The sequence below is a fragment of the Anolis carolinensis genome, chromosome 5 (genome assembly GCF_035594765.1).
Source record: "Anolis carolinensis isolate JA03-04 chromosome 5, rAnoCar3.1.pri, whole genome shotgun sequence".
NCBI classification, from domain to species: domain Eukaryota; kingdom Metazoa; phylum Chordata; class Lepidosauria; order Squamata; family Dactyloidae; genus Anolis; species Anolis carolinensis.
The window spans coordinates 171,750,611-171,762,980 of record NC_085845.1 but is presented as its reverse complement, the minus strand read 5'-3'; the positions used below and the strand labels follow the sequence as shown (position 1 = coordinate 171,762,980).

Genomic DNA, 12,370 nt, shown 5'->3' with positions numbered 1-12,370 from the left:
TAGATGGCTATGATTTCTACCAGGGCTTCAGACTTTTATTCAGACTTTATTGGGAAAAAAAACAATTTCAGATGTTTATCAGAATGTTCTCATTTCTGCAGGCAGAACCATAAGTCTGGAAGTACCATTAGTATGTGCACAAATTTCCAACACGATACACAAAAAGAAATTGGAGAGCCAGTGAGAGAAAGAACTCTCTCTTTCCTGTATTCCAAATAATCAGAGGGAGTCTGGTTTTCATCTGGTTGGATACTAAGAGCTCTCCTTAATACCATATCCCATCACACACATTCTGCCAAAAATGGAAATAAATAGGCTTATATCATATGAGCTATTGACTGGATATATTCAGAGAATGGAACTAAACACCCTAAAAATAACCCAACCTTTTCCCCCTTAAAAATAATTTGTAATTCTGCAGGCCAAAAGAGAGTCTTGTAAAGATACACAAAGCAGTATTAACACTCACCTCTAAGCCAGTCTATAAAGTGCAAAATAAAAACAAGCCCACGCACTGGCATGCTTAAGGATTTTTTAGCCCAGCAGTGGGATCACTCAAGTGCATGAAGTTAAGCGCCTACCCAAAAGGCTTTACTGAATTTGGGCTGTACACACTGCTGGGAACATTATGATCTGCAGCACTAAATATAACTTTATAAAGAGGAATGTAAAGAGCTGGAAAGATTGTGTCAATAAGGAAGAGACCTTCACATTTATGAGATTTCCATGTTCTTAGTAAAAGCCTGGGTCATGAAATTATGTTTGGGCGTTCCACAAGTCCCCTTCGATTAACAGCAACAACATCTACTAAAAACTTTAAAAGCCAGCAATAGAGTTCTCGACTGGACTACTGATGAAAGCAATTTTCCAGTTGCTTATTTTACTGAACCACCATTTTTTTTTGTTAAGCATCCCATTCTGGGAAATGAAATCACAACTCATCAGTAAACGGTGGTTCTTGGGCTATAAGTGTTGATTCTAGATGTTTTATACTAAGTAGAGACACAATCATAGCTGAAAGCATGCACATTAGGAACAAAACTTCCAAGTAGCTACGCAGAGTGATGTGTAATGCTATTAAGTGTACATATGTACCACTAGGGACATTTCAGTTCTCCCTCCGGTCTTCCACATCTCTCTCCTAGCCATGTAAAGAGGGGGCCGTAGTTCTATCAAGTGAAGAAAAAGGAAGGTGGTCTAGGTAGTGTATGAAGATATATCAGAAGCTTTGGGGAAAGACAAACAAGATAGAAAGAAGATTAATATCTACTGGACTTGCTATGGTTTTAGAACAGAAGTGGCAACACAGGATCTTCTGTAGGAGGCAAAATCGATCTGGAACTGAGTTTTGCCATTCTTAATCCTACTAAGAATTCAGTTATGGGACTAGACAGATAAGGAATTCTGCCTCTCCTGCTTAGAACAGTAGAGTAGTTATTTGTTGAAGGGATTCTTAATATTGTTAACTATAGTAAGAAGAAAAGCTGGTAAAGTTGGGTCCAAAATAGATAGTGCTCTGAAGAGTTCTATTAAAATTAGTGAGACAAGACAGTCATTGTTAATTTAACTTCCATTTATTTCTACCAGTTGACACAGAGTGGACATAACCTATTATTTTCTGGCAATTTGACAACGAAATTTAGCATATGGTGAGCAAGCTAAAAGAAGCAAAAATTGATCATCTTCTTTCCTCTTTAACAAAAAAAGTGTTTTAATATAGAATTTATTTTCATGTGAAAGCATATTTACAGAATTCTTAAACCCAGCCTCTTCAATGGTGTGGTCCAGGAGCATTGCAGATCTTGCTTGACTGCAGCTCTCTTTTGGTCCTAGTGGGTAAGGTTGAAGGGAATCACAGTCCAACAACATCTGGAAAGCCACATTTGCTCATCTCTGTCATAGTCAATAATAATCAGTGTTGGAGGGATCAGTATATGATTGCATCCCACCTATGTATATCACTCTGGCACATTTTGCAGCTGTGTGATTAGAGGAATCTTCAGATAATGGCTTGAGTGCCAATTGCATTGCTACAGTCAGAAAATCAGCTGCCTGGATTACTGTTTATTAATTTTATATAGCTAGCAAAGGTTTCATTGCAAGGCAGTTTCAGAAAGCTTGTTCCACACTCACGAATATTTCACAGCTGAAAACAAGAAACCGCTTTCTCCTCCTCTTCCTTCTAAGCATGGTAACTCACACTGTGATTGCTGTTTCCATAATGGGCCTGTATCTGCTGTCACATCTCCCCATCCTTGTGATCCCTGTCCAAGCACCAGCTGTTGCTTCTCTACCAACCAGTTGACCAACTGGAGGAATGACATGGGACTGGACTGGGGAAGCATCACCATCATTTTAGGTGGCTCTTCCTGCCACCGAAGATTCATGGATAAGCGAATATGTTGGATAATAAGAAGGAATTAAGGAAAAGCCTATTAAACATCAAATTAAATTATGATTTTACAAATTAGGCACCAAAACATCATGTTTTATTACAAATTTGACAGAAAAAGTAGTCCAATACGCAGTAATGCTATGTAGTAATAACTATATTTACGAATTTAGCACCAAAACATCACAATGTATTGAAAACATTGACTACAAAAACAATGACTACTAAAAGGCAGACTGCGTTGGATAATCCAGAGCATTGGATAAGTGAATGTTGGATAAGTGAGACTCTACTGTACTGGTTTGAGATGGCACACAATCCAAACCATTTTCTCAAAGTCTCTGTTCAATCGGGACCATCAAAAATATCTAAAACAACAAAACAGGTTATCAGTTCAAACTGAGGGTTATACACAAAACATCTGATATGCTACACTCACTGGCTTTACCTCAATCAGAATACAAGAAATAGAATGAGAACATAAAATGAAACTTGTATCTGGGTAGGTTTAGATGATTGGGAGTCTGCCTATGAAACTGAATATCATTTGTAGGGATGGAACTGACAGTTTGCTTACTTCTTAAGGCAGATAAGATTATGATGGATTTTAAAGATATGCTGAGATCTAGTACAATCATTCATCCACATCTGGGGTTTTAACTTTGTAGATTTGATTATTCGTGGATTTGATTTTAAAATATTCTCTCTAGAAATGTCTACATCCTCCGCAGTAACTATGGCAGACCTGCACAACCTGTGGCCCTCCAGGTGTTTTGGACTCCAGTTCCCAGAATTCCTCTTCATTGGACAAGCTGGCACCTGGAGGGCCACAGGTTGTGCAGGCCTGTTCTATGGTCAACTTCCTGCAATAATGATGGAGGACTTAGAGATTTATAGAGAGAACATCTTTGTGGAAATCTCCCAATGGGATGCTGGAAGACCTAGAAATTCCTAGGACTTCATCATATGGAAGTTTTCCTTCATTTCTATCAGATTCTACACATTGTAAAGACAGATTCCCATGGAGCCCATCAAACGATGCAGGACTACTCCAGTGGTTGTTCATGAGACTCCATTTCTGCAGAGTGTAAAAATGGGGAGAATTTCAAAGACAGACAGGATTCGACTTCACCTGTCTGTCTGTGCATAGAAACACTTAAAACGGGTATTTTTTCCTTGGGATGGGAAGTGGTGGATTTCTTTGTTTACTTTGTGACTTTTCAGTGTGGGCATTCATGTGGGAAATCTGCTAATTCTCCTTTTGGGTCCCATTGAAAGAAGTGTTTTAAAAAGTGTGCCTGTTTCCATTAGTGTAGGGGTTTAAGGGGAACAATCCTATGGAAAGTAGTGTTTAAAAATGATGCCTGTTTAAAAAAGTGTGCTGGTATCCTTGAAATGATTGAGGAAAAGAGATGATCCTGTGTGATGGGGTAAGTCAATTTTCCACCTTCTTTAAAGACAAAACCCCTTGAAACACCACGTAAAGAAGACGATTCCACCCACTTTCCCTCCCTTGTGGGATGTAGTCCCTATTAGGTTTTAAAAGTAGCATTTTCTTGATTTGTAGTGTCCCTGTGCCCCTAACTCCAGTGAATGTGGATGGCTGAGTGCAACTCCATAATACCTTTTGTTTGGGTGGGAGCATTAGGATCTGTCTTTTCAGAAGCACCCATTCTGTAGACATGGGGGAAGTCGCTCTCCCTTAATAATTAATGTATTCCCATCTATCCTCTTCAGACAAGTCTGAGTGGCTACAATAAGTAGTTGCAAAGCAATCAGTTGAAAGAAATGTTATTTATTTATTTACAAACCCTATACACAGATCAGCAGAAGGTAGTAAACATGACACCTTGCCTTTTGTCAGGTCATCTTTCAAACAACCATTTAGCAGTGGAGGCAAACAAAGCAAAACCAATCTTCAATCGAAACCTTAAGCTCCCAGTGGAGCAGGCAAATGCTATGAGTGTATTAAAATCTCACTCAACAGAAGTTAAAGAACAGAGTTGGTACATTTTTGTCTCCTAATCAGCATACCAAAAGAGAATGCAGCCACACAAACATACCAAAGTAGCAAGTACTCCTTTAACTGCAAAAAGCTGTTAGAAGATCGGCTTCAATTAAAACCCTTGGTTGGCACTTATCCATAAAACCAGCCTGTAAATCCAAATGCAAACATAACCCATCCCAGCATGTCATCACACCCAAAGCTTTAATAGCATTACTGCCAGCCAAAGGAGCAGACACACAGCCCAGCCCCAATAAAAGGAATGATACAAAAACACCACAGCATTCTAAAAATGATCTATGACTCACAGGAACCTGCAATGAGGAAAATCCATCTTGTTGCTGAGCATAGCTCTTTGGTATTGAGGTAACTCAGTCTTGTTTGTGTAAATGTCTAGGGAAAAAATGCCAGGAGCAAAATATTGCTGCTTTGTGTAATTAAGAGACATTTACTTCCCAAAGCTATGACAGCAATAGGAAATCATGTAAAAATATTTAACGTTTAAGTTTCCAGTCATTGGAATTCTTTTGAAGATGGCCCGTTTTCAAGGGATGTGTGGATGTAAGCCTGTCTATGAAAGAGAAGAGGGAAAATGTTGAGTGTCATACAACTGTAGCAACAAAACATAAATCCTTCCTGCAGTTTATGAGTAAAAACAATCATTATTAGGTAACATCTTTATTGAGAACTCTAAAAATATTACGAAGTGGCATCAAGGCAGCATGAGTGTATATGTTTTCCAGAAATCTTCACCAAGTACAATTTCATAAATTTTGCACCATAATTTCTGATGAAGAGTTAGGCAGCTCAAAATGTTAAATCATCTATGTGCCACTTTTGTAACATTTCAGTGGTTCTAATATAAAATATTAACATATAACCATAGATTTCCTAAACATGAACTTAAGAAAATTGATAGATAAGTTAAGAGCTGGCATGGCATAGTTGTTCGAATATTGAACTAGGAATTTATCCCATGAGGCAGGCAAATTGCAATCACAGCAGGGCAACAGCATCTTTGCCTTCAACTTATCACATGAAGTTGCTCCTTTCTTGGTGGGAGACCATTGGAAGGCGTTTCATTTACAAAAGGAAGTCATTAACGGATTGTTTTTGTTTGTAGATGAAATGCTTTCTAAGCTGTTTCCCAGTAGGAGAGTGGCATGAAAGGACCAGCATGCAATAAGTCCAAGAGGAAGACACTGTTGCCGTGCTGTAACTAAGATTTTCCTGCTTTGTGTGATAAACTATAATATGATCCCTGTATCCATGGGACCGGGATCTGTGGTTTCATTTATCCATGTCCAACAAATGCATGCTCCCCATGAATTTTCTTGGTGCTCCAGTGTGACTCTATAGTCCTCTTGGGTCAGAAGCTCCAAGTTTCAGTACAGTTCACTATTATCTACAGTTTCACTTATCCACATGAAAGCCGGGGCTCTTATCCCCTGCAGATACAGAGATTGTATTCTTCTAGGTATCTGCAGAACCAGGGTTTGAATCTCCATTCTGTCATAGAAACTCTCTAGGGTTGCATCTACACTATAAAATTAATGTAGTTTGACACCACTTTAACTATCATCACTCAAAGCTGTGAAATCCTGGAATTTGTGGTTTGGTGAGGCACCAGTACTCTTTGGCAGAGAACAGCAAAGAACTCCCACAATAATATGTCACAAGGCAAATTTCAGAAAGATTTGACAAGAAACACCACTGAATGGAAATCTCCCTCAGTACCGTAAATGAAAAAAAGTTAAAATATCCCTTTGCTATTTTAAAGCCTACAGACTGAGTTGCTGTCATATGCAAGGGTGCAATCCTAGGTGGAAAAAATTACTGAGCTATAATAAGGGCATATTTGCTTCTGTGGGTGCAGTTGGGAAATGCACAGCCACAGTGTGTAGTGGCTGATGTAGGATGTTATTCTGCATGGAGGCCCTGTGATGCTGATATGTCTGCATTTGGATATTTACACTACATTGTGGGTATGTTGGATGGCAACCAATGTGACACTAGCACCATTTACACTTGACTTTTTAATGCAGTTTGAAGCTAGTTTCAAACTGCCATTGGCCAGAAAACAAACTCCCACAAAAGGGTGTGAAGGAAATCCTTTAACCTGCACCAATGCTCTATGGTTTGTGTAATCATCATCCGGACCTCAAACTGGTTCCAGGATTTCCTATGTAATAATCTGCACAAACTACCTTTTCCAATACCGGTTTGAAACTACATCAAATGGTTAGTGTAGACAGGTCCACAGAGACACAAAAAGGCTACCTCTCTTACATAGACCTGAAGGTAATCCATATGGATGTATAGTAATGAGATCCTGATCCCCACAAGCCATACAAAACCTGAGCTAACAGATGCCTGAAACTTGGCTGTACCTACAATATAGATTTTGCAAAGAGCTGGGTCCAGGTTTAAACTTCTTGATGATAATTTACTTACACAATGTACGTGCATTACTTTGAACATTCTCAAGTTGCTATATAAAGGCTAGTCAACACTTCTTATGATAGTCTGCAATAAATCATTAAAGGTGTCTCCATCTGACACGTTTTTTCCTGCTTGGGGGAAGAGCTTCTTTTTTGGCATCACTATTGAAGCAGTGCAGTGGTGTTTAGCTTTTGGGAAAGGGTTTAGAAGAGAACTAAACTCACTCCTGCAATGCTGTTGGATTCTCTTTCAGATCTTTCTTTTTTTCTTTTTAACCTATATATTTATTAGTTTATTCAGCAATATAAGTACAGTAGAGTCTCACTTATCCAAGCCTCGCTTATCCAAGCTTCTGGATTATCCAAGCCATTTTTGTAGTCAATGTTTTCAATATATCATGATATTTTGGTGCTAAATTCATAAATACAGTAATTACAACTTAACGTTACTGCGTATTTAACTGCTTTTTCTGTCAAATTTGTTGTATAACATGATGTTTTGGTGCTTAATTTGTAAAATCATAACCTAATTTGATGTGTAATAGGCTTTTCCTTAATCTCTCCTTATTATCCAACATATTCAGTTATCCAACGGTCTGCCAGCCCATTTAGCTTGGATAAGTGAGACTCTACTGTATCATTATACAAGTTGTAAAATCAGTAATATTCCACTTGACCACAAAGACCCCATATATATTATGATATAATGCAGTTTAAAACTATACTTATATAATGTAGTTCAATGCAGTTAAACTAGATTATTTGAGTCCACACTGACGATATAATGCAGTTTCAGACTGCACTGTATCGCAGTATAGATGGGGACCTAATACAACATTAAAACTAACTTCCCTTGCCCTTCCCCACCTAAAAACAATTTTCATCCAGTTTGGCTGGACCTCTTTCCTTCCACCAGCAGGTAAAAAAACATATATTTGATAATTAACTACCGTATATACTCGAGTATAAGCTGACCTGAATATAAGCTGAGGCACCGAATTTTACCACAAAAAACTGGGAAAACATTGATTCCAGTATAAGCTGAGAGTGGTATATTTCAGAAATAAAAACAAATAACAATAAAATTACATTAATTGAGGCATTAGTAGGTTAAATGTTTTTGAATATTTACATAAAGCTCTAATTTAAGATGAGATTGTCCAACTCTGATTAAATCATTATTCTCATCTTCTTCAATGTAAATGTGCTTATGTATCCTTTTAATAATAATAGAGTAAAATAATACATGTAATAATACTAATAATAAATACAGGAAAATAATAAATGTAGTAATAAATATAGTAAAATGATAAATATAATAAGATCAGAGTAAAATAATAAATGTATTAATGATAATAATAAAAATAGAGTAAAATAAATGTAATAGTAGCAACAATAATAGAGAAAAATAATAAATGTACCACATATTCTCGAGTATAAGCTGACCCAAATATAAGCCAACCAGGATCTTCACCCAAGTATAAGCTGAGGGAGGCTTTTTCAGTCTTAAAATAAGGGCTGAAAAACTAGGCTTATATTCGAGTATATACAGTAGTTGTATAAAAGCATCTGCTTTTTTTTATTCTAAATGTGTGGCGTTTTAACAGGATAGCTTATTTGTTTTCAGAACGTTTATCTGATGCTGCAAGCTCCCTTGGCTCCCACATTAAAAGAACCAAAATAAACACATTCTTACAAGTTAGAATCAAAATTCTGCAGCATTGGCTTACAGAAGGGGAATTACATGGCCCTTCACGTGTTGTTGGATAGCAACTTCAAATTTCACCATATTCACTGGGGCTGATGGGAACTGCAGTCCAACAATATCTGAAGGGCCATAGAATTCTTCTCCTGCTTTACTGGACCACCATTTTTCCTGTAAACGGAGGAAAAGTGAAAGGCAGGTGACAAAAATATTGATTTCACTTTGTATTGAATTCTAAATTGTGCCTAATAACCACCATATTTTAGTTTGTAGCAATGCAGCAGCCAACGCAATCTGTAATTTCTGTCCCACTGTGAAACTGTCATTACAAAAGATGAAGCTTTTAACTAATTTTCATCACTTTTGCTGTGAATTTCTCCTCAGCTTCATCTATCTTCCAGGAACAGAAAAGATCCTGTTAAATCTAAATTCTCAAAGAAGGTATAGTAGACCTCCCAGTTAACCAACACCCATGGGGATTGCTAAATGCCAGATAAATATGGTTTCTGGTTGCTTAAAGTTACTATTAAAAATAAGCCTGTTACTATACCCCATACTATACCATACCAGAAATTTTGTATTGGCTTGATATTAATATTGAAAAAAGTACTGTAATTAAAAGCCCATTAAGACAAAGACAAACTCAATTTCATGTAACATTTCCACTAAAAGTGGATTTTATTTTAATTTTTATTCAAAGTATAATTTCTTCCATTTTTTTGGCTTGAGTGTCCTGGCTGCTTTAATTCTGGTGAACAGTGGGTCTATTGTACTAAGAAAGATGGCAGTTTTTTTCAGGTAAGTTTGCAAAAGATAGATTTTGGGATGTGTGAGTATTTGTGCTAGTTTGGTGAAGCAAGCACAAGAAGTTTTGAGATACCTTTGGGAACTAACATCAGATTAATCAGATGCATACAATGTTATCCTGAGATATATTAGATAGATAGATTAAATAGACAGACAGACGGGTGGAGACACACACAATTGGATTATTTATTGGTCTCTGTTGTGCCACTGTTGGGAGTCAGCATGGTGTAATGTTTTGAGTGTTGGATGATGACCCTGGAAACCTTGCCAAGAACACCTTGTGATAGGTTCAAGCTTAGACCTGCCATAACTTGGTACAAAACAACAAGCTAATATGAAAGTACCTTTCACTAAATTTTTGTTTCAAGGGAAGACATGAAATTACAGGAAACACAAATATTCCAGTTGGGTAGTTTGGAACAAGGACAAAAAGGCACACAACTGTGGCTGCGTCTACACTTTAGAAAGAATACTGTTTGAGACCACCTTAACTGTTATGGCTCGATGCTATGGAATCATGGGAGTTATAATTTTATAAGGTCCTTAGACTTTTCTGCCAAAGAGTGCTGGTACCTCACCAAGCTATAACTTCCATAATTTCATAGCATTGAGACCTATCAGTTAAACTATATCATTCTACAGTGTAGAAGATGCACTGTGTCTGTCTTCTCTACAAACTGTAATTCAGTTCAAAAAAAGTGGCAGCTGTGGGTTTCCATAATTTAACACTAAGAGGCGCTGTTTATTTAATTCAAGGAAACAGCTACTGTATTGCATTGCTAAAAAGGAAGCGAAAAGCTGCCTTGTATACCAGAAGTTCTCCCAGCAGTATTTTAGCCTCTGCTGTCCTGTCTCCATGGTCGCAGATCTCTTACCTGAAGATGCGCAATGGTTTGCAGCATTTGCACCTAGACAGCCCTCCAAATCTAGAGGCAAAACAAATGAAAACACATAATATGCAACTGAAAATAAAGTAGGCAAGATTGGTTTCAAAAGCTCCTACAAAATAAACTAGAGAGGAATGGGGTTTTTTTCACAGAAAAAGCCTAAAGTAGCCCAGTAGCACACTTGAGACCAACTATTTCTTACATAACTTCGGAAAGGCTATACTAATGATCAACTTTGGTGTTTGGTTGTTATTTTTGTTTTTTAACAAAAGTTAGCAGTTAATAATTATAGCAGTGAGAACATTTTCCCACTGAATTCTCTATCTGTTGACTATTTTCAAACCTGTATTCTATTTCCCCATGTAGTCTGACATGGTGGTTGTTAGAGTGGTCCAGCATTTCTGTGTTCTCAAATAATACAGTAGAGTCTCACTTATCCAACATAAACAGGGTGGCAGACTGTTGGATAAGTGAATATGTTGGATAATATGGAGGGATTAAGGAAAAGCCTATTACACATCAAATTAGGTTATGATTTTACAAATTAAGCACCAAAACATCATGTTTAACAACAAATTTGACAGAAAAAGTAGTTCAATACGCAGTAATGCTATGTAGTAATTACTGTATTTACGAATTTAGCACCAAAATACCATGATGTATTGAAAACATTGACTACAAAAATGCGTTGGATAATCCAGAACGTTGGATAAGTGAGACTCTACTGTATGTGGTGTTCAGGTTGGTTCATCAAGTGTTCTGCTATGGCTGGCTTCTCTGGTTGAGTTAGTCTGTATTGCCTTTCATGTTCCTTGATTCGAGCTTGGACAATGCTGCATTTGGTGGTCCCTATGTAGACTTGTCCACAACTGCACAGTATACGGTAGACTCCTGCTTTACTGTCCTTATTTTAGAGGGGTTTTTTTTAATACTTGTAGCCATATTTTGTTCATTTTCATGGTTTCCTCCTTTCTGTTGAAATTGTCCACATGCATGTAGATTTCAACAGCATCTCTGAAATGGTACACAACACCAAAACATGAATCAAGGAACATGAAAGACACTGCAGACTAACTCAACCAGAGAAGTCAGCCATAGCAGAGCACTTGATGAACCAACCTGGGCACAGTATATTATTTGAAAATACAGAAATGCTGGGCCAGTCTAACAACCACCATGTTAGACTACACAGAGAAGCCACTGAAATCCAAGAACATGTGGACAATTCAACAGAAAGGAGGAAACAATGAAAATAAACAAAATCTGGCTACTGGTCTTTAAAACACTCTAAACTCAGGACAGTAAAGCAGGAGTCTACTATATACCATGCAGCTGTGGACAAGTCTACATAGGGACCACGAAGCACAGAGGCCAGACACGAATCAAGGAACATGAAAGGCATTGCAAACTGCTTCAACCAGAGAGCCATAGCAGAGCACTTGATGAACCATCCTGGACACAGCATATTATTTGAGAACACAGAAATGCTTGACCATTCTAACAACCACCATGTCAGACTACACAGAGAAGCCATTGAAACCCACAAGCATGTGGACAATTTCAACAGAAAGGAGGAAACCATGAAAATGAACAAAATCTGGCTACTGGTATTAAAAAAAACCCTCTAAAATCAGGACAGTAAACAAAGAAGAACACTTAGAAAACAGGGGAATTCCAGACAAGAAACTATCAGGGCCAGCTAACACTTCTCAACAAAGGATTCCCCCAGGAAACAGCCAGGTTTTGAAGCTGCAAGGCTATTCAATACTAATCATTGTGGGCTACTGCAACATTCAAATTCAAACAAGAGTTATTTCTCCCACCCTGGAGCTTCCACAGAGATATAAACCCCATTTAACTAGTTTCCAACAGATCTCACAACCTCTGAGGATGCCTGCCATAGATGCAGGCGAAATGTCAGGAGAGAGTGCTTCTGGAACACGGCCATACAACCCGGAAAACTCAGCAACGCATACTATAAGGCCTTGTCAAAATGCATAGCGTTGAGCCGTAGTTGTGACAGCGGTGGCAAAATGAGTTCATTCTACATCGTGAGTGCACTCGACACTGGCTTGGCTCCTCTTCCCCACCCCACCCGGCAAAGTCGGAGTGAACAGGAAGTGACGCGTTTGG

The 12,370-nt window shown here is 37.9% G+C and overlaps 1 long non-coding RNA gene across 1 annotated transcript; it reads right to left on the bottom strand.

Annotated features, from left to right (window-relative positions):
* Nucleotides 1-1,555: 1,555 nt before the first annotated feature.
* Nucleotides 1,556-12,358, bottom strand: LOC134299618 (uncharacterized). The gene is made up of 3 exons (XR_010006844.1): nt 12,120-12,358; nt 10,226-10,276; nt 1,556-2,760 (listed from the first exon to the last, which is right to left on the bottom strand). It is a non-coding gene; the product is annotated as an uncharacterized LOC134299618 (long non-coding RNA).
* Between the last annotated feature and the right edge of the window lie 12 nt (nt 12,359-12,370).